Raw genomic sequence first — 18,543 nt, 5'->3', positions numbered from 1 at the left:
ATCCAGTTTAAAATAGGAACAGGCGCCTGGCACATAGTAGGTGCACATGGTTCATCTCAACCAGCGTCATTATCCCCACTCTACAGGTGGGAGGTTGGTGGTGAAGTCATGTGCCCAAGGTCACCCAGCCAGAAGGTGGGGGAGCTGGCGTCTGAACCCCGCTACCTGGCCCTATTATCTGCTATGCCGGACGGCCTCTCGTTCATCTCTCAGACGGGTTCTCGTGCAGCCGCGGTGGTGATGTGTCCACAGAGAGCTCAGTTCACCACCTTGGAAACTCTCTCTTCCAGACAGGGGACACTCTTGACTGGCAGGTGAAAACTTGGTTCTGATTTTTCTCAACATCATCAGCCTCTCGCCTAGGATACGAGGGCAGAAGATTTCAAGCCCTCTTGTCCCTGGCCTTCGCATCACTCAGGTGGATGGTACAAGCCAGAGATTTTCCTTATGAAACAGCGATTATGGAGGAAGAGGGGGAAGAGCAGAAAAAAGCAGTTCGTTGTTTCCTGCTGGACACTCGGGAGTGATTCTTGGTTACGCCCCCCCCCCCCCCCAACCCCTCCATGCTTAGAGTATTTATGTTTCAAGGGAGAGGTTTCTTTTTCTGCTGATTCTTTCTACTGGGAGAAGGGAGAAAGGAGGGGTGGGGGCAGCCTGGGGAGGAAAACCGGTCTGGCTTTGGGGAAGCTGCCTGGACAGCATTGGGGTGCACAGACCAGCTCTGGGCCCCCGGCAAAGGGCACACCTCCCCAGAAACACACACTGCTGCTTCAGGACTCTTGCGAGACGATCAATGTGGCCCGGCCACGTTACAAAGCACCCCAAGCACGCCCTTCTATAAATACCTCCTGCCAAGCACCATTTCCCTGCCTCCAGCATGTTCTACCAGAACTCAGGGCTCTAATGGTGTGTGGCACGCACGTGCCTCCCCTCGCTCCAGCGCCCCATCTCCCGCCCTTGTCCCATGCGGTCCGGCCCTGCCCCAAGTCCTAGGTCACACAGACGGCAGGCCAGGTTGTTGCGGGCCCAGGAACAACACCCACGAGCCCGGAATCCTAGGCCTCCCGGATGTTAACGCAGAAAGGACGATGTATCGGCCACCACAGGGTGACAGCCCGGAACAAGACGGGCAAGGACAGAGAAGCATAGAAGGGGACAAGGCGTTTCCCTGAGGAGTCAGTTCTCAGCATGATGCTTTCTGTTCCCCTCCTGCCCCCGTGACCGGAGATGAGCCAATGTCTGGGCCAACCTGCGGGCCCTGATGTCCTGGTTGTGAGCGTGGCCCTCCCTGTGAGTCAGGGGGCCCGTGGCCGCATGGATGTGGAATGAAGTCCGTTGGCCATCTCGGTCCTGGGAGGAGGCCCAGTGGTCCCTGGAAATCTGTGCCCCAGCAGAGGCCTCATGACCTTTGAGAGATGAAGTAAAAATGCTTACAGCATTTTTAAACAGATTTTAATCACGTTTAAAATTTTTTGTTTATGTTTATTTACTTATTGAGAGACAGAGACAGAGACAGAGAGAGGGAGAGAGAGCAAGCCAGGGAGGGAGAGAGAGAAACCCCAAGCAGACTCCTTGCTGTCAGCACAGAGCCCGACGTGGGGCTCCAACTCACAAACTGTGAGATCATGATCTGAGCCAAAACCAAGAGTTGGATGCTTAAGTGACTGAGCCACCCAGGCGCCTCTTAAAACAGATTTTAATATTTCCTGATTGGATGACAAAGTAAAAACCAGGGGAGAGAGCTCAGGGCCAAGAAGGAGGGGTCCTACCACTTACTGGACCCCCTTGGGACAGTAGGTGACAAGACTGCCCTCCCTCCTTTTCAGCCGGCGACACACCTCACAGGCCTGAGAGCCATCAGCCATGGAGAAGCCCTGGTCTGGAAAACGAAGTGCAAAGCAGGATGAGCCTGATCTCGTTCTGGCTCTGGCTGCTCAGTTCATAATGCCACTGGCCCACATGGTCAAGGCCGGCCCAGACGTGCAAGCGTGGGCTCTGGGGCCTCAGGCAATGCACTGAGCCTCTCAGAGTCTCATCAATAATACAGGAATGATCGCTCCTTTACAGAGTGGCTGTGAGGATTCCGTGACATAAAGTAGGTCATGGGCCCTCCGCCCGTCTTCATCTTTATTCCTTGATCTAGAAAGGAAGCGAGACTGGCCACGAAGGAGGTGGATCCCAGTGGGGAAAATATTCAGGGTAACAAGATGGTGCTGATGGGCTGGGAGCAATTCGTGAGGAAACTTGTGGGCATCTCCCTTTAAAACTAGCCTTGATAACTGTCTCCAGCTGAATAAGGCAGAGACTGAGGTGGGACTCCGAAGGGCTGGGAGGTGCAGAAACCTTCAGGGACTGCTGAAGCGCCTGCTCTCTAGGAAGTTGGGTCAGGAACTGAGAGGAGAAAAGAGAACGGCATCCCCAAGGCCTCTACAAGAGTCCCACAGCCCGACAGGATAGAAGAGGACACAACCTCAAACCCTTATTAAACCAGGGGTCCTGAATCCCTGCTGCCTATTAGTATCACCTGGGGGGTTTAAAAGAAATCCCAATGCTGGGTTGTTTCTAAGACCAATTACATCCTACTCTCTGGTTGGATGGGGGTGGGGCGAGGCATCAATACTTAAACAAAATTCCACGTGATTCCAATATGTGACCAAGGTTGAGAGCCACTAGCCAACAAGGGGACCCTCACAAGCCTGGTTTGTTTTCAGTGCAAGGTGGACTACAGCCGAATTATCCAATATGGCAGCCACTAGCCACATGTGACTCTGGAACACTTTGCAACGTGGCCAGTCCAAGCTGAGATGTGCTGTCGGTACAAAATACGCACCAGACTTCCAAGACTTACTACAGGGGAAGAACGTAAAATGTCTCATTGATGGTCTTTAAAACAGTGATTACATGTTGATGGGGAGCCTGGGTGGCTCAATCGGTTGGGGGTCATGAACTCATGGTTCGTGGCTTTGAGCCCCGCGCTGGACTCTGTGCTGACAGCGAGAAGCCTGCTTTGGATTCTCTGTCTCCCCCTCTCTCTGCCCCTCCCTTGTTTGTGTGCACGTTCTCTCTCAAAAATAAATAAACATTAAAGAAGAACTAAAAAGGAAACACGTTGGTTATACATTGAAATGGTATACTGAGCTACATAAAATATATTAATTTTACGATGTCTTCATACTTTTTAAATGCGGCTGCAGAAAATTTTAAATGACACGGCTCACGTTCTATTTCTGTTGGGCAGTGCTGGCCTGGAGACTCGCCAATTCAAAATTGTGTTTTCTATAGTTCTATTTGTAAGTTTGTTTCCTCTATTTTTTGACCATAATTGTCTTTAAAACTTTGCCTCATGATTCCATTTATGTTAGGTTCTTGAAATGACAAAGAGGAAGAAATGGAGAATAGATTAGTGGTTGCTGGGATCAGAGACCAGAGTGAGGGCGGGGAGAGGAGGCCAGTGTCAACAGGAGGGACCCTTGTGGTGCGGAAATGAGCTGCATCTAGACGGCGCCCATGTCAATCTTCTGGTTGTGTTGCTTTGTGCTGTAATTCTGCAGGTGTTACCATGGAGGGAACCGGGTAAAGGGTTCAGGGGATCCCTCTGTGTGACTTCTTACAATTGCACGCGAATCTCCAATTAGCTCAAAATAAAAAGCTCAATTAGGGAAAAAAAAAAAACAATTCTGGGGCGCCTGGGTTGGCTCAGTCGGTTGAACATCTGACTAGCTCAGGTGACGATCTCATGGCTCGTGAGTTCGAGCCCTGCGTCGGGCTCTGTGCTGACAGCCCGGAGCCCGGAGCCTGCTTCGGATTCTGTGTGTGTGTGTGTGTGTGTGTGTGTGTGTGTCTCTCTCTCCCTGCCCTCTCCCATTCACACTCTCTCTTTCTCAAAAATAAATGAAAACATTAAAAAAAATTTTTAATTAAAAAAAAAAGAAAGAAAAAACAACTTCACCTCTGAAACAGTAACCCTCAGACTCTGCTGGCAACAGAATAAAGTGGGGGTGCCCGTTATGGAAAGCCACCGGGCAACATACATCCAGCCTTAATTACGTTCGCTGCTCTCAGTCCCAAAAATTCTCCTTCTGGGAACTGCTGCTAAGGAAATAGATATAAATACAAGTGCAAAAACACACAAAGGTGTTTATTCACTGTTGTTTGTAGTAGCAAAATGCTCAGAACCACCAAAATGCCTTTCTGGAGGGAGGGGTTATATATGAACTGCGGCTTTATCCACCCACCCAGCGGACTCTCATGTTGCCACTGAAGGAAATGACAGTAGGACGATGTTAAATGAAGAATAAGTGGGGCAAAAATACTGATGATTTGTTTGCTAATTTGCAAAACAAGAACCTGAGATGGAAAATATAAAAATATTAAGAGTGATGCTTTGACAGTAAGATCATGGATGGATTTTTTTCTTTCTACTTTACTGTTTATTTTCCCCAAACTTGTTTAATAAGTATGCGCCACATCTTATTTTAATTTTTATTTATTTTTTTTTAACGTTTATTCATTTTTGAGACAGAGAGAGACAGAGCATGAATGGAGGAGGGGCAGAGAGAGAGGGAGACACAGAATCCGAAACAGGCTCCAGGCTCCGAGCTATCAGCACAGAGCCCGATGCGGGGCTCGAACTCACGGACTGCGAGATCATGACCTGAGCCGAAGTCGGACGCTTAACCGACCGAGCCACCCAGGCGCCCCGATGCGCCACATTTTAAAAATAACATAATGATCTTTCCCCCCTTTTTTTAATTACCTGTCTTCCTGAAGCTAAGGGACAAGGCCGACTGGGTAAGACGGTAGGTGGCTGACTCGCCCCCTGCTGGCTGACTGTGGTGGTGCAGCATGGGGCCCGGGGGGTGGGGGTGGGGGTGGATGGGTTTTCATTCCCCTTTCTTTCCTAGGGGTGGTACCAGAGATCTCTAACACCCCCACCCAAAAATACAGAGTCGGAGAGAGGAAGGAAGGCTGCCTCTTTCCACTTTCCTGAATTTCCCAATGTGCTATAATAAGCACAGATACATATATACGACCTTTAACTTAAAAATTAACAAAAGATGACCTATATATAAAGAAAAATACATATTTTAAACCAGAGCAGCTTCATGGCAGAGGTAGGCTGACAGTGAATTCTCTCCCCTCTCCTGGGAATGGCCTCCCCTGCTTCTTCCTGGGGCATAAGCCAGCCAGCCCCAGGCTCTTGCGATGTTCTATTTTTATTTTCATTATTTAACTGTGTCCCATATACACTGCTAAGTGGAGTGTTCAGTTCCATAGCTTAATGGACAACTGACCTCAGTCTGCAATGCCCAAGTCACATGGAACTCTGCAGGCCACTAATGGGGTCCTCAGGCCCCCATCCCCCGTCAATTTCAGTGCCTGGCTGAGAGCAGCAGAAATGGGGCTGCCTGGGGCGGCAGGGGGTACAAGGACAGCGTGAAGCAAGCAGCCGCACCAGCACGGGGATGCTGGGGAGTCCGGCAGACCTGTGGACGCTCTCTGGATGAATCTGCGGCCCATGAGTGGCTCTCAGGGTTAAAGGCGGGACAGACTATTGACTTGCTTTCTCACCTCCACTAGCTTGTCGATGATTGACCGAACTCAGCTGCTCGCCAGACTGGCAGGGAGCTGTCCTGGGACCCACCTCCTCGAGGAAGAACGGGTTTTAATTCTTCTATCTCATCTTCTTTCTTGCTTATTTGACTCTGCACCTTCATAGTCTGACCTTCTGATCCCACAGAGGTTACGCACCCAGGGACCTGGGGTCAGCCGTCAGGCAAACAGGGAGAAAGCACAGGGTGCAGAAGTGTTTGCTGATCGATTGACTGCACTGACCTTGACTCTCGGCATTAATGATGTTTTTAACAAATGCTTTCATGCAGGTTTGTGACCTCCCTGGATTCTCCTATCGAGCCCCGGAAGATGGTGTTATGGAGGGCAGGATTCATTCTGCGGGGGAAAAGCAAGGTTGAGAGAGGTGTTCGGCCCAGGGAGGACTTGACGTCGCATCCTCTGGGGTACAGTCCTCTGCCTGTGTTCACCCCATTCTCCCCCGCAAAGAGGCAGGGTGCTTTCCCACGCAGACCCCAGGACAGAGCCCTGGGAGGCCGCTCAGCCGCGAAGTGCAATCCCCAGGACTCAGTGTTAGGGGTCCCCTGAGCTGACCGGTGCTGGACCTGCCCCTCCCGGGGGTAGGAACCGGGCACAGCGGGCTGTTTCTGCCTCCCGCCCCGGGCTGATTTCACTCCCTTCCACAGCCCCTCCTGCCCCGTGCGGTGTCCTGGGGCCCCTCACGTGATGAGTGCTCCTCACCCTTCTCACGACAACACATCCATCAGGAGGGAGACAGACGTTCCGGTCCAGAGGCAAGTGAGAGGGTGTGGGAGGAATCAGTAGTGGAGAATGATGTCTCTATATTGTGCCTTCTGTGCTTTATTTCCCTCCACAGAAGCAGGACAGAAAACAAGTGCTGGCTGTGGTTTTGATATGAATCGATCTTGAAGCTGGGTGAACCCAGTGGTGTGCCCTTAATGGCCAGCCGTTGCCTGCTGGCCCTTGGGTTGACAACTAGTTCTCAATCAGTGTGCAGGGGCCACCCACTTATCTGATTTGGATGCCCTGGCTCCTCTCTGCTCACAGCACCGGGGTCTGCTCAGCAGAGTCTGAACAGGTCACCAGCTGATGGGGGTGGTGGTAAAGGGAGAAGGTTAAAGAAGGGAGGCAGGGCTCCTATCATAGCCCCAAACCCATCTCTCTTGCAGAGATAAAATTCCTACCTGCCTTGGGCTCAAGTACCTTCAAAACTGAGCTGAAATCCAACGGGTACAAATAGCATTATCAGCCAGTAACACTTTAGTCTGAATTTGTAGAGACATGTTCTCAACGGAGACAGTCACAGCACCTATTTTAGGAACCTAATGGGGAGTGCATGAAGTGACTCACACTCAGGGCCCAGCCCACACCTGGCACCATCATCAGCCAAGGTCTGGTCTTGAGTCTCCAGCCCCCCAGTTTGCATGGCATACTATGTGCTCTCATCTGGACATTTTAATTAACCTCTTAGGCCCTCCATCTTCTCAACTAGGAACTTGAGCAGGTGCTAAGAGGATGAAACACAGTAGAGTATGTGGGGCTTGAAACAGCTCCTGGCACTCAGCAGCTGCTTACCCCTCAAGCTTCTGGAAGTTTCCTGGGGAAGGAGGAGGAGGGAAGGCAGAGGGGTGCCTGGAAATCTGGAGCAATGTCCCACAGAAGGTTTCAGAGAGGGGCAGCTTGTCAGCCAAGGATATAGAGGGCTGGGAGGGGGCTCCCACCTTGGGGGCCCTTTTAATTGTGCCCTCAGGGGGCAATCAATGCCCCCAGAGCAAAGGAAGCATGAGAGGTGGAAGGACCCACCCCCTGCAAATTCATACCCCGGGGCTGTGTCCCAAGAAGTTACCAAAATCAAGTGTCCTTCATTCAGATTTGCTCTGGGTTCAAATCCCCGCTCCGTCACTTTAGCTCAGTGACGTCGGGTACGTCGTCTTTACCTGCCTGTACCTCAGTTTCCACGTCTATAAAGAGAGGATAAAAATAGAGACCTAGGGCCCCCTCAGGGATGGGTGTGAGGACTAGTAACCTAGCATCGTGGCCCAGCCCAGAGGGGCCTGCCTGTACCTCAGTTTCCACGTCTATAAAGAGAGGATAAAAATAGAGACCTAGGGCCCCCTCAGGGATGGGTGTGAGGACTAGTAACCTAGCATCGTGGCCCAGCCCAGAGGGGCCTGCCTGTACCTCAGTTTCCACGTCTATAAAGAGAGGATAAAAATAGAGACCTAGGGCCCCCTCAGGGATGGGTGTGAGGACTAGTAACCTAGCACCGTGGCCCAGCCCACCACCACGGTTCTACCGACATGCACCGTCACTGCGGCTAGAGTTGCACCCTAGAACTCCCTGTGCGGCTTCCGCATCTGAAGGTGGGTAGGGATTCCTGCTACAAATGCTCTCGATTGTTGAAGCCCAGAAAGGGTTGTGGCCAGCCCACCCACAACTTCTACAGCTGACAAGGCCCTCCCCTGGAATGAGGGCCTCAGATCTGGACCTGGGCTTGGGCAGCAAGCAGACCCGGGAGGTCCCAGGTTCACTTCTGCCGGGCCCCCATTGAGCAGGTGAGGCAGAGCACTTGACCAACGCAGGGAGGGGAAGCCAGGGGGAAGCACGTATTCGTGAACTTTTGCATTGACCAGGCAGTATCCCAGCTGCCTCTCTAGACATCAGTCTCACTCAGTTGCCATGATACTCTGTGACTGCCGCCTTGGCGTTCCCCATTCATGTGCGTCTGAGGCCCAGAGAGGACGTGCGCCGGCCTGAGGTCACACAGACAGGGAGAGAGGTAGGTGTGGGCTCTGTGCCTGCCTTCTGACACCACAAAGCCCCAGTGTCTCCACCGCACCAAACAGGAGTGGACTCCAGGAGGGTCAGGTTGTGTGGCCTGGGTTATCAGGGTTACTACCTAGAAGAAGGGTCAAGATTCCTGCAATGGGGCAGGAGCAAGGCCAGAGGTGGTCTCAGGGTAGCTCCGGAGTTGAAAGTGAGTGGGGACAGCTATCCTGATGCAGGTGGTGGAAAAAATAAAGGCATTTTCCATGCACACAGCAAATCCCGCCTACCCTCTTCAGGAGACAGCATCCCCTCCGGGAAATAACGGGGCGGGGGCGGGGACCCTCCTGACCACATCACTCACAGCCCACGCCCTGGGCTCCATCAAAGAGGTGCCTTGTGCCCTGGCAGGATGGAGTTGGCCTTGGTGCTCCGCACTTGCTAGCCCCAGAGCACCTGGCATTCTCCTGAAAAGCAAGGAGGCTGACCAAGGCGCCTTGGGTCTCCAGGATGAAGACGTACAAGTGAAGGTCACCCGCCGGGGAACAGCCACCTATTTTGAGAGCAAGTGAGATGAGAGCAAGCACCTATTTTGAGAGCAAGAGAGCAAGCAAGAAGTCGCTTGCCTCCCAGGGCGATGGCTGGCGGTGGGTGTTGTCTGAATGTATTATCCCATGGAGGAAGGCACTGCTTCCTGGCATGCCAACGCTTCCTGCTCATGGCTGCCAGGATGATGCTCCCGGGGCCACACTCGGTGGGACCTCTGTTTGGAGGGCAAGCCATGCGAGGCAGGGGAATGCCAGGTGCAAAGTCAGGAGCCAGGAACAGAGTGACGTTCCTAGGAAGCTTGAACCCAAGACCCTGGCCTCCTGCGAGCACTGGAAGAGAAGAGGTTCACCGTCAAGAGCGCAGAGCACGTGAGCTCAAGCTCTGGCTCTCCCTGTGAACAGCTGCGTGACCTTGGACAACTTGCTTAACTGCGCTGAGCTCCCATGTTCATAGAACCTGGGAAACCATAGTTAAAAAGCTCTTGAACTGAAAACAGGTGTTCAAAGGCTGGTATGTGAATATTCAGAGCAGCATTATTCATACTATTGCCAAGGGAGAGACCTAAACAAATGTCCGGCAATGAACGAACAGATACACGAAATGTGGCATATCCACACAACGGAATATCATCCAGCCCTAAAAAGGCACGAAGCACTGACACTGCACGGGTGAACGTGGAAAACATCACGCCGAGCGAAAGAAGCCAGACACAAAAGGCCACACGCTGTAGGGTTCCATTTACGTGCAATGTCCACAAGAGGTAAATGCATGGGGACAGAAAGCAGATGTGTGGCTGCCGGGGACTTGGCGGAGGGACTTGGTGGGTGGGTTTCCCTTGGGGATGATGAAAATGTTCCGGAATTAGAAGGTGGTGATGGTTGCTCAGTGTTTCAATGTACTAAGTGCCACTGACTTGTGCGCTTTAAGGTGGTTAAGATGGGACATTTTACGTTATGTGTATTTCGCCACGAACCCCCTGAGGATCGCATCTATTTACATCAAAGAGCACGACTCACCACGCAATTTAAGGAGCGCAGGCCAGAAGTGTGTGCATACAAGCAACTGTTTTGCGGGGACAGTGGGGGTTGCCGAGTGGCTCAGAGGAGGTCTAGACACGAGGTGCTGGGCACACAGCCGGCGCCAAGTAACTGCTCGGCAAACTCCAGCCTCCCTCCCGGTTTTGCCTCGCGTCGGAGAACTCGGCCTCTGTTGGCCACGCCTTTTACCCACCACACGGTCCTGCAGCCGCGGGGCAGGTGGGACATGTTTTTAAGGTCTTGTCACTGCACATTCGGGAGCAGATACTCCGCTGCTTCCAGGAGCAGCCCGAGACCTCGTGCCCCGGACCCCAGGGACAGAAGTCCCGAACTTGCCTTTAACGCCTGGGAACTGACCTCTGGGAGGTATTGTGAATGCCACTGGTGAACACAAGCTTCGTGGGTGAGAGCAGATCTGCAAAGGGCAGGGGAAGCACTGGGCACGGATTCCTGTAACCAGCGGGAGTGAAGGTCATTAAAACAGGTAGAAGGCACCACTTGGCAAGCCCCTGACCTAGTGGGGAAGCAGGGAGGAATGGATGCTGGCGGTCCTGGGGGCAAGTAGGCTGATGGAGGTGTGCTGGGAATGCTGCAGAAGCACAAACAAGGGTCCCTAGCTAAGGAACATCTGGGAAGGCTTCCTGGAGGAAGTGACCCCTGAGCTGAGTCCATTACGTCCCCTTGGTTCCTGTCTGGTGAAGTGTTTTTGCTTTAAAAAAAATTTTTGTAAGTTCATTTATTTTTGAGAAAGAGAGAGAGGGGGGTGCAGAGAGCGGGGGAGACACAGAATCTGTAGCAGGTGCCAGGCTCTGAGCTATCAGCACGGAGTCTGATGTGGGGCTCGAACTCACGAATGGTGAGATCATGACCTGAGCTGAAGTCAGACGCTTAACCAACCGAGCTACCCAGGTGCCCCAAAGTGTTTTTGGTTTAAATGAAGGGAAGGAGAAGAGAATTTTGGAAGAGTCAGACCCTGGGCCCGGTGACTTGGAAACATTTCCCTTTTTACAAATTCCAAGGATCTCAGAAGGGCCATTGGGCTCCTTGGGCTTAAATTGTGGCTCTACCCCCTATGCTGTGGCTGACTTCGGGCAAGCTAACTCACCTCTCTGTGCCTCAGTTTCTTTGCCTATGAAATATGGTTAACGGTAATGACCTCATAGAGCTGCCTGGCAGTTAGACAAAGTCAGCATGGGAGGCCCAGAGCAGGGGACACGTATGGGAGCAATGATTATATTCACTGCCTTTACACTTGATCTTGCCGTCGGTGCCAAGGTCACCAACAAGGCACCTAGAAGGATCCGCTGGGCTCAGCTTTCAGCAGAACCTCTTTCAGACATCACGAAGAGGGTGTGACAGGCTCCGTGTCCACAGGGCCGGGAAGACAAAGCGAGAGGCCACCACATACTGGGCATATTTTGCTGTCTGACGTCGTATGATGTCTGTTGTCTCCCTTTTAATTTTATCATTGCACCAACCCTGCGCGCTAACTCCTCTGCCCTTCATTTTACAGTTCAGGAAAGTGAGGTTCAAAGAGTAAAATCACGTGCCCAAGGTCGCATGGAGTGATGACGGAGCTCCTTCCATCCACTGCCCAGCATGCGGGCGGGGGCATTCACGATGGGAGCCTAGGTTTACACCCCCACGCCAATGCTTACCAGACAAGCCCGGTCCCCGGTCTGCAAAGGGAAACGACAGCACGGTGTATCTCGTAAGGACTGGACAGCAGGAACCTTACACGAGACCTTGCACGTGATAAGCACCCAACAGAGGCTAGTTGCTATTACTGTTAGAGTCATCCCTGCTGTCTCCTCTTAACGGGAGGACTACCCAGGACCCATGCTCTCGAGGGGGTCTGTCCCTGGGATGGACAGCACAGACATGCTGTGGCTCATCATCTCAGGTCCCCAGAGTGTCCCCTTCCCCGACGCGGGCTCTCCCGCTTGAGACAGGGAACCAAGCCTGCCCAGCCAAGCCCTCCATGCCAAGCTCCTGGTGCGGCCCCTGCCTTTTGCTCGAGAATCCCCACCGGGAGGGCAGCTGGAATACTGCCATATTCCAAGGGTTCTTGCCTCCTTGACCTAGGGCCAGCTGGCAGCTGGCTCCTTTCCACACAAGAGCAACACCCTCCATCCAACCCCCCCACTCCCAGCCCGTGCCAGCTGCCTCAGTTTCCGCCCTTGGGCAAGTGCCTGAGTCAATAGCATGCTGTCTCCCTCCGTGAGGGCCTCGTGCATGTCCAGACTCCTGGAGCAGGAACGCCTCCTGCAGGATCCTTGCTGGGTGGTGATCCAGGCAGCCTGACCTTGAACTCTGGGGAGGCGGGGGAACCCCACATTGGGCAGCAACACCAAGGAAGCAGAAGGGTGCCTGAGGCTTCACCAGCGCTACCCCTGCCCCCCCTAACATCTTTCCCTTTCCCATTCAGAGTCTGCTCTCTGGAATTACACACAATGAGTCTCATTTCCCAATTGTTCTGCCCTAACACAACTACTTCAAAAACAAGAAAATAAAAACAGTAAACAAGGAGGGTCATCAAAACTTGGTGACCTCCTTCCGAAGTGTAGCCCTTGAAGTGTCGTGTCCCTCCTTCCCTCCCAAGACTTTTCTCTCCCCTTTTAATGCCTCCATGTCCTCGGCTGCCGGCACAGAGCTGCACAGGGAGAGCCTGCCTCCTTGAACGTCAGAGACACCTGGGGTCCGTCCCTGCTTTACCGCTTACCAGCCCTGTAATTTCAGGGAAGTTGCTTTATGTTTCTGGCTCCATTTCCTCAGCCCTCAGAGGGGGAGGAGGAGGGGGAGGGGGAGGGGGAGGGGGAGAGGGAGAGGGAGAGGGGAGAGGGAGGGGGAGAGGGGAGAGGGAGGGGGAGAGGGGAAAGGAAGAAGGGAGAGGAAGAGGAAGAGGGGAGAGGAAGAGGGAGAGGGGAAAGGAAGAAGGGAGAGGAAGAGGAAGAGGGGGAGAGGAAGAGGGAGAGGAAGAGGGGAGAGGAAGAAGGGAGGGGGAGAGAAAGAGGGGAGAGGGAGAGGGGAGAGGGAGAAGGGAGAGGGAGAGAGAGAGGGGAGGGGGAGAGGAAGAAGGGAGAGGAAGAGGAAGAGGGGAGAGGAAGAGGGGAGAGGAAGAGGAAGAGGGGAGAGGAAGAGGGAGAGGAAGAGGGGAGGGGGAGAGGAAGAGGGGAGGGGGAGAGGAAGAGGGGAGGGGGAGAGGAAGAGGGGAGAGGGAGAGGGGACAGGGAGAGGGGAGAGGGAGAAGGGAGCTGGAGGGCTGAACTTCTCTTGACCTCCGGAGATATTGGCCTTGACCTCACCAGATGGCGTTGCTGCAGCTCAGTGAATAGATGCACTTGTCCAGAACAAGAGCCTGGAGCTGGGAGAAAGGGGGGAGGGGATTCTGCCTGCCCTCTGGCTTCCCACTGGCACGTGCACGGAGAAGGGGGGACACACGAGCTGGCACGGGCAGCAGGAGGGTTTGAGGACAGGGCACGAGTTCCTGAAAAAGCCAAGGCTCAGGGAGGTTCTGGGACTAGCCCACGGCCACACACAGCTACCCAGTGACTGGGCCTGGATCTGAACTCCCCTCCGTGTGGTTCCAAAGTCCGCTGCCACCCGGCCACCTCTGTCCTCCTTGCTCTTGGACTGTCTCTTGCCCCTGCTCTCCCCAGATCTCTGCCTCACTTTCTTCCTCCTCCTTCTCCAGCCTCTTGGTCACACCGGGTAGGAGCCCCTTTGAAAACGGCACCCTCACCCCCACCCTCCAAACCTCCCGCCCTGCCTTGTCCTTCTCTCTAGCATTTTCACAGACAGCCTACTAAATTTTTCCCTCGTGAGCATATTTATTGTTCATCTCCCTCTCTAGAACTCTTGCTCCTCAGGGAATGGGATTGAATTTTGTCTGTTCTGCTCAGAGCTGTATCCCCAGTGGTTCGCAGCTATGGGCGAGTCTGCCCCCCTCCCCCTCCAGGGGACGCTTGGCAATGTCTGGAGGCATCTGTGGTTGTCGCCATGGGAGGGGGGATGCTACTGCATTTAGTGGGCAGAGGCCAGGGACGCTACTAAACATCCTACAACACGCAGGACAGCCCCTGCCATAGAATAATCTGGCCCCGAAAGCCAGTCATACCGCATTTGTATTTTCATCACAGAATAGTCATCACCATGTACACAGTAGGTGCTCAATAAATGACTGTGCTGGAATGAAGAGTTGCTGCCGTTGTCATCATCATCCAAGAACAGACAGCACTGAGACTAATCTTCAAGAACGCTCATCAAACTGGGCGCCTGGGTGGCTCAGTCAGTTAAGACTCCAACTTCAGCTTATGGTTCGTGGGTTCGAGCCCGGCACCGGGCTCCGTGTGGACGTGCAGAGCCTGCTTGGGATTCTCTCTCTCCTTCTCTCTCTCTCTCTGACCTTCCTGTACTTGTGCACCTGCACGCTGTCTCTCAAAATAAATAAATAAACTGAAAAGAAAAGAATGCTCGTCAAACTAATATAACGTTAAATGTCAATTACACCTCAATTTTTTTTTTTAATGGTTGTCATTGGGGAGTTCATGGCCAACAGGTCAGACTGGTGACCTGTAACTTCTCTCTGGTCTCAGCTCTGCTCTCTGCGGTGCTCAGATGGGCTGCAAACAGCTCACGGCTATGCGGTCAGGACATATTCCAGGCTCTCTGAGGGCCGGGGTGATGCTGGCCTGCCTCTCCCCGCATCCAGCCTGTCCATGGACCCCCTGGGCAGGGACAGTCAGTTCTCATCCCCGTACCCCCCAAAACTTGCCCCCCCCCACGCCCACCGGGGCAAGGAACCACCTCCACAAGGGAGATCTTTGAGGACCACGTTTGAGGGTGATCCCAGCCGAGCCCTGCACCTCCGGGCCTCTGGCAGCCCAGGAGACTTGTGGGTCTGAGTGAATGATGTGGTTTTTGCTCTTTTGAGGAAGGACGTGGGATGTTCAGGGCATCACAGGAGTTGAAAGGTCCCGTGGTCCTGCTCAGCCCAGGCCTTTTGCTGACCTAACAAATTACCACTGACAGCTTTAAACAGCCAGCGTGACGAGCCCAGGCTCTCCAAATGCAGAGAACACCGCCCTAGAATACATTAACCACCACATGGCCGTGTGCCGGGGGGGGGGGGGGGGGGCGGCAGAAAAGGAAGGAGGCTTTTGCCTTGGGTCTATTTCACCTCTGAAACAGGCTGCAAAGGCCCCACCCCAGGCAGAGGGCTGGAAACCTCTATATAACACCTGCTGCCGCCGCGGGCCACCCACCCCACATTCTCACTGAGAATTCCCACTGGACGTTCACAACTTCCTCTGCCTGCCGCCTGCCCTGCCCCATCTGCCTGAATCTTTCCTTCCCTCTGGGGCCTCCTTGGGCTCACAACTGGGCCTGGGCCTTTCTCTGTAGACTCTGAGGCTGGCAAAGCACTTTCTTCTCCCTGTTGCTCTCCCCACCTTCTTTCGTCTCCCCTCTCTCTTCTGCCCTCTCCCTCTCCCCTCGCACACAGGTCCCGAAAGCTTTTAAATGAGTCACAAGGTTTCATAGCTGACAAATGGGTATGAGGCCATGAGCGAAAGGAAGGAGTCTCTAATGGTGGAATACTAGGCAGCAGGCAGCCAGGGCTGGGGAGACAGGACATTTGGCAGGTGGCAGGCAGGGGTTTTCCTGGTGCCTCTGAAGTCACATGTAGCTGGCCCTGATTCTGCCAGGGAGGAAGGCTGACCCCAATCCAGGATGGAAGGAAAGAGCAGGCACATGACCGGTGACCACCTAGGAATGAGTCAGGAGGCCGTGTGGGCAGGCCCAGGACACTGGTGGCTAGAAGCCAGGGCAGAAGCACGAGCTCTCCGAGGGGCAGGGCTTGGTGGAGACTGGGTTCCAACACTCGCGTCCTCACTTTCTGGGACCCCGAGTCAATCTGTGAGCTACCCTGATACCCAAACTCACACCACCGCCACGCACCCCCCCTCCCCCCCAATGCTCAGGATGGCATGAGGGATCCTAGCTTCACAGTCACCTCCCACAAGGACAGTGGCTGAGAGTCAGGCTGGGGGCTGGAGGAAGCAGAGACGAGCAGCCCGGAACACCGCCATTGAGCCCGACACCGACATCTGTGTCCCGGCCCCATTCTACAGAAGAGGAAGCTGAGCCTCCAAGTGTTTCTGGGACTCGGCCAAAGTCACAAAGTCAGTGATCCAGCTGGGATTGGAGCCTGTGTTTTCCACCACGACATCAGGCTTGCCTCCTCCAGCCAACTGTGATCAACTCAGCCGACCTCCCCACTGCGTTCCCCCCCCCCACCCCCGCCCCAAGTCCCAGAACCCCAGCTCACAGCCTGAGAGTGGCTGAGCTCTCACAAGCCTGCTGCCAGGATGCCAAGGTCTCACCAACTGGACACACGTGGACAGGGCGGCCCTGGCTCCACCCCCCGCCCCTCAGGGTGTCCACTGCCTCCCACAAGTTAAGACGAAGGTAGAAGTTTGGGATGGGGATGCCTTAGGAACCGCTACAAATTTCACCTTTTCTAGGCACCCTGGGGACCTGACCCTGTGACAGGATGCCCCCAGCTCTCTCCAGCCGTCACGTTAGTGGAGAAGTGAGGCACATTTAGGGCTTCTCAGGCAGGCAGGAGACTCTGGGAGGGGTGCTGGCTGTGGTGTCAGCAGAGAGGCACAGCCGATCTGTCACCAAGATGCCTGCGGTCCTGAGATGTCCTGAAGCCAGAATGTCAGCTCGAAACCAAAGTCCCCCCCGCCCTCCCTGCAACCCGGGCTGTGAATTCATCAAGCTTGAGGTTGAGACAGATGAGGGAGTGGCATAATGTGGCCAAGAAGGAAGTCCCAGCTTTTGTTCCCTGGGATGGTGTGGGGCAGGACGCAGCACAGGTGACAGCTGGAGTGTGACGTCTGTCTCTCACTTGGGAACCCTGTCCTGGGTCCAGCTCTCATCTAGTCGCTGATAATCCCACAAAGTGGGTGAATCCCTTCCTTTCTCTGAACAAGAGCCTCCTCAACCATACACACGGACGCCGAGGTGGCTGGTGAGTTCTAGAAGGCGGATGAGAGCCCAAGGCTGCACCTGGCCATTGCGACCCCGCACCCAGCAGGGTCAGCACTGGGAGGGGCTCGGAACAGGATCCTCTGCCCTCCCCCGCCACGTTCCAGGAATTACCTCTTAAATCCCTCTCAGTCCCAAGAAGTGACCATCTGACTTCGCTTTAAATTTTTTAACGAACTAACCTTCATCAATTGCCCAAGGAGGATGAGGGCAAAGGCAGTTCAAGTAATTAAAATGGGGAGGAGGGAGGCTCTGGAGTGACGGGGGGAATGTTTCGGTGCGTGCCTCGTGGCTTTAGCGCTCACACTCAGCCCCGGCCAGCGGGTCCCCATGCCCGCCACCTTCTGCTCCCCTCCGTGTCCACCTCTGCTCCGCGGCATCTGGCAGGGGCGCTTTCCCTACCCCGCCGGACCCGGGCATCCTCGCCGTCCCCGCGGTCGGGCGGGAGAAGCGGGGAATTCGAGGCACAGGTGGACAGCCCAGCTCAACAGGTGGCGGGGGGGGGGGGGGGTGCTTTCCCTCCCGCATTACGCGGATAATTTCTGCCGGCCCCACTCAAGCCCGTCTTGCGCGTGTGCCCTCAGCTTTGGAGTGGGCAACAAGAACTGCCCAGCAGCGCCGGCGAACAGGGGGCGTCATCTCCTCCCCCGCACATCCCCGACACGCGCGCGCACACACACGGACACACGCGCACACACAGGCGTGGACACGCGCACCCGCCACCACGCGGCCCCTACCTTCCCCGCGCCGGACCTGCATGCGCGCACGCGGGGGGCAGTGTGGCCGCTGCCCCTGGCTCCGCGGGAATCGGGCGCGGGGGGGGGGGCGGCCGCGCGCAGGAGCCGAGGCGCCGGCGGGAGGTCGTCCTCCCCCCCCCCCCCCCCACCGCCACCCCGCGCCCCAGGATGGGAGAGCCGGTCTCCCCCACCCTCCCTGCCCCGGCTTCCCGGCTCCTACCTCGCTGGAGCGGTCGCGGCCCCCGACCCAGGTCGCAGGTGCCTCGCCGGCTCGGCGCGCCGCGCGGGAGGCTCGGCGCCAGGCTCCCGGGCGCCCGTCCCGTCGCGTCCGGCCGAACCGCTCCGCGCGGGTGACCCAGCAGCCGCCGCAGCCGGGGCCCCGAACTCGCAGAGGGAGGGGCGGGCAGGGGGCGGGGCCGAGGGCGGGGCTTTCCCGCCCCCGCGCGGCGAGCGGAGGGCGGGCCGCGGGACCCTGCGGCTGCTGGGCTCCACCCGGGGAGGTGAGCACGTCTCGGGGAAGCACCTTCGCGGGGTTTGCGGGTGGAAAGTAGGGGCCCGGGGTGGGGGAGGAGAGGCTTCCGGGGCCACATGGGGGTTGACTGAGACCCCCACCCCCACCCCCCCGACTTTAGTCAGACTTTCAAATCCCAGCTGCTTCTGCTTAGTAATAACTAAGGATAAAAACAGCAACGCCGAGGTCTGCTAGTATTTATTGTTCACTTCCAGTGCCCTGCGGGCTTTTCAGAGCGCTTTGTGTGCATGAAGTTATTTAAAGCCTTCCCAACAATCCCATTTTACCGCCGAGAAAA

The 18,543-nt window shown here is 55.1% G+C and overlaps 1 protein-coding gene across 2 annotated transcripts in view; it reads right to left on the bottom strand.

Annotated features, from left to right (window-relative positions):
• CACNG5 (calcium voltage-gated channel auxiliary subunit gamma 5) overlaps window positions 1–18,121 on the bottom strand; it is a 40,141-nt gene extending 22,020 nt beyond the window's left edge. Inside the window, exon 1 of one of the 2 annotated variants that reach the window (XM_058703616.1) lies at window positions 17,955–18,121. The gene's annotated coding sequence lies outside the window, so the exon portion shown is untranslated. The remainder of the gene's footprint in view (window positions 1–17,954) is intronic. The other variant, XM_058703615.1, reaches the window with a different exon arrangement.
• Window positions 18,122–18,543: the final 422 nt, after the last annotated feature.

The sequence above is a fragment of the Neofelis nebulosa genome, chromosome 16 (genome assembly GCF_028018385.1).
Source record: "Neofelis nebulosa isolate mNeoNeb1 chromosome 16, mNeoNeb1.pri, whole genome shotgun sequence".
NCBI classification, from domain to species: domain Eukaryota; kingdom Metazoa; phylum Chordata; class Mammalia; order Carnivora; family Felidae; genus Neofelis; species Neofelis nebulosa.
The sequence above is the reverse complement of the archived record's forward strand: the minus strand, read 5'-3'. Positions and strand labels throughout refer to the sequence as shown.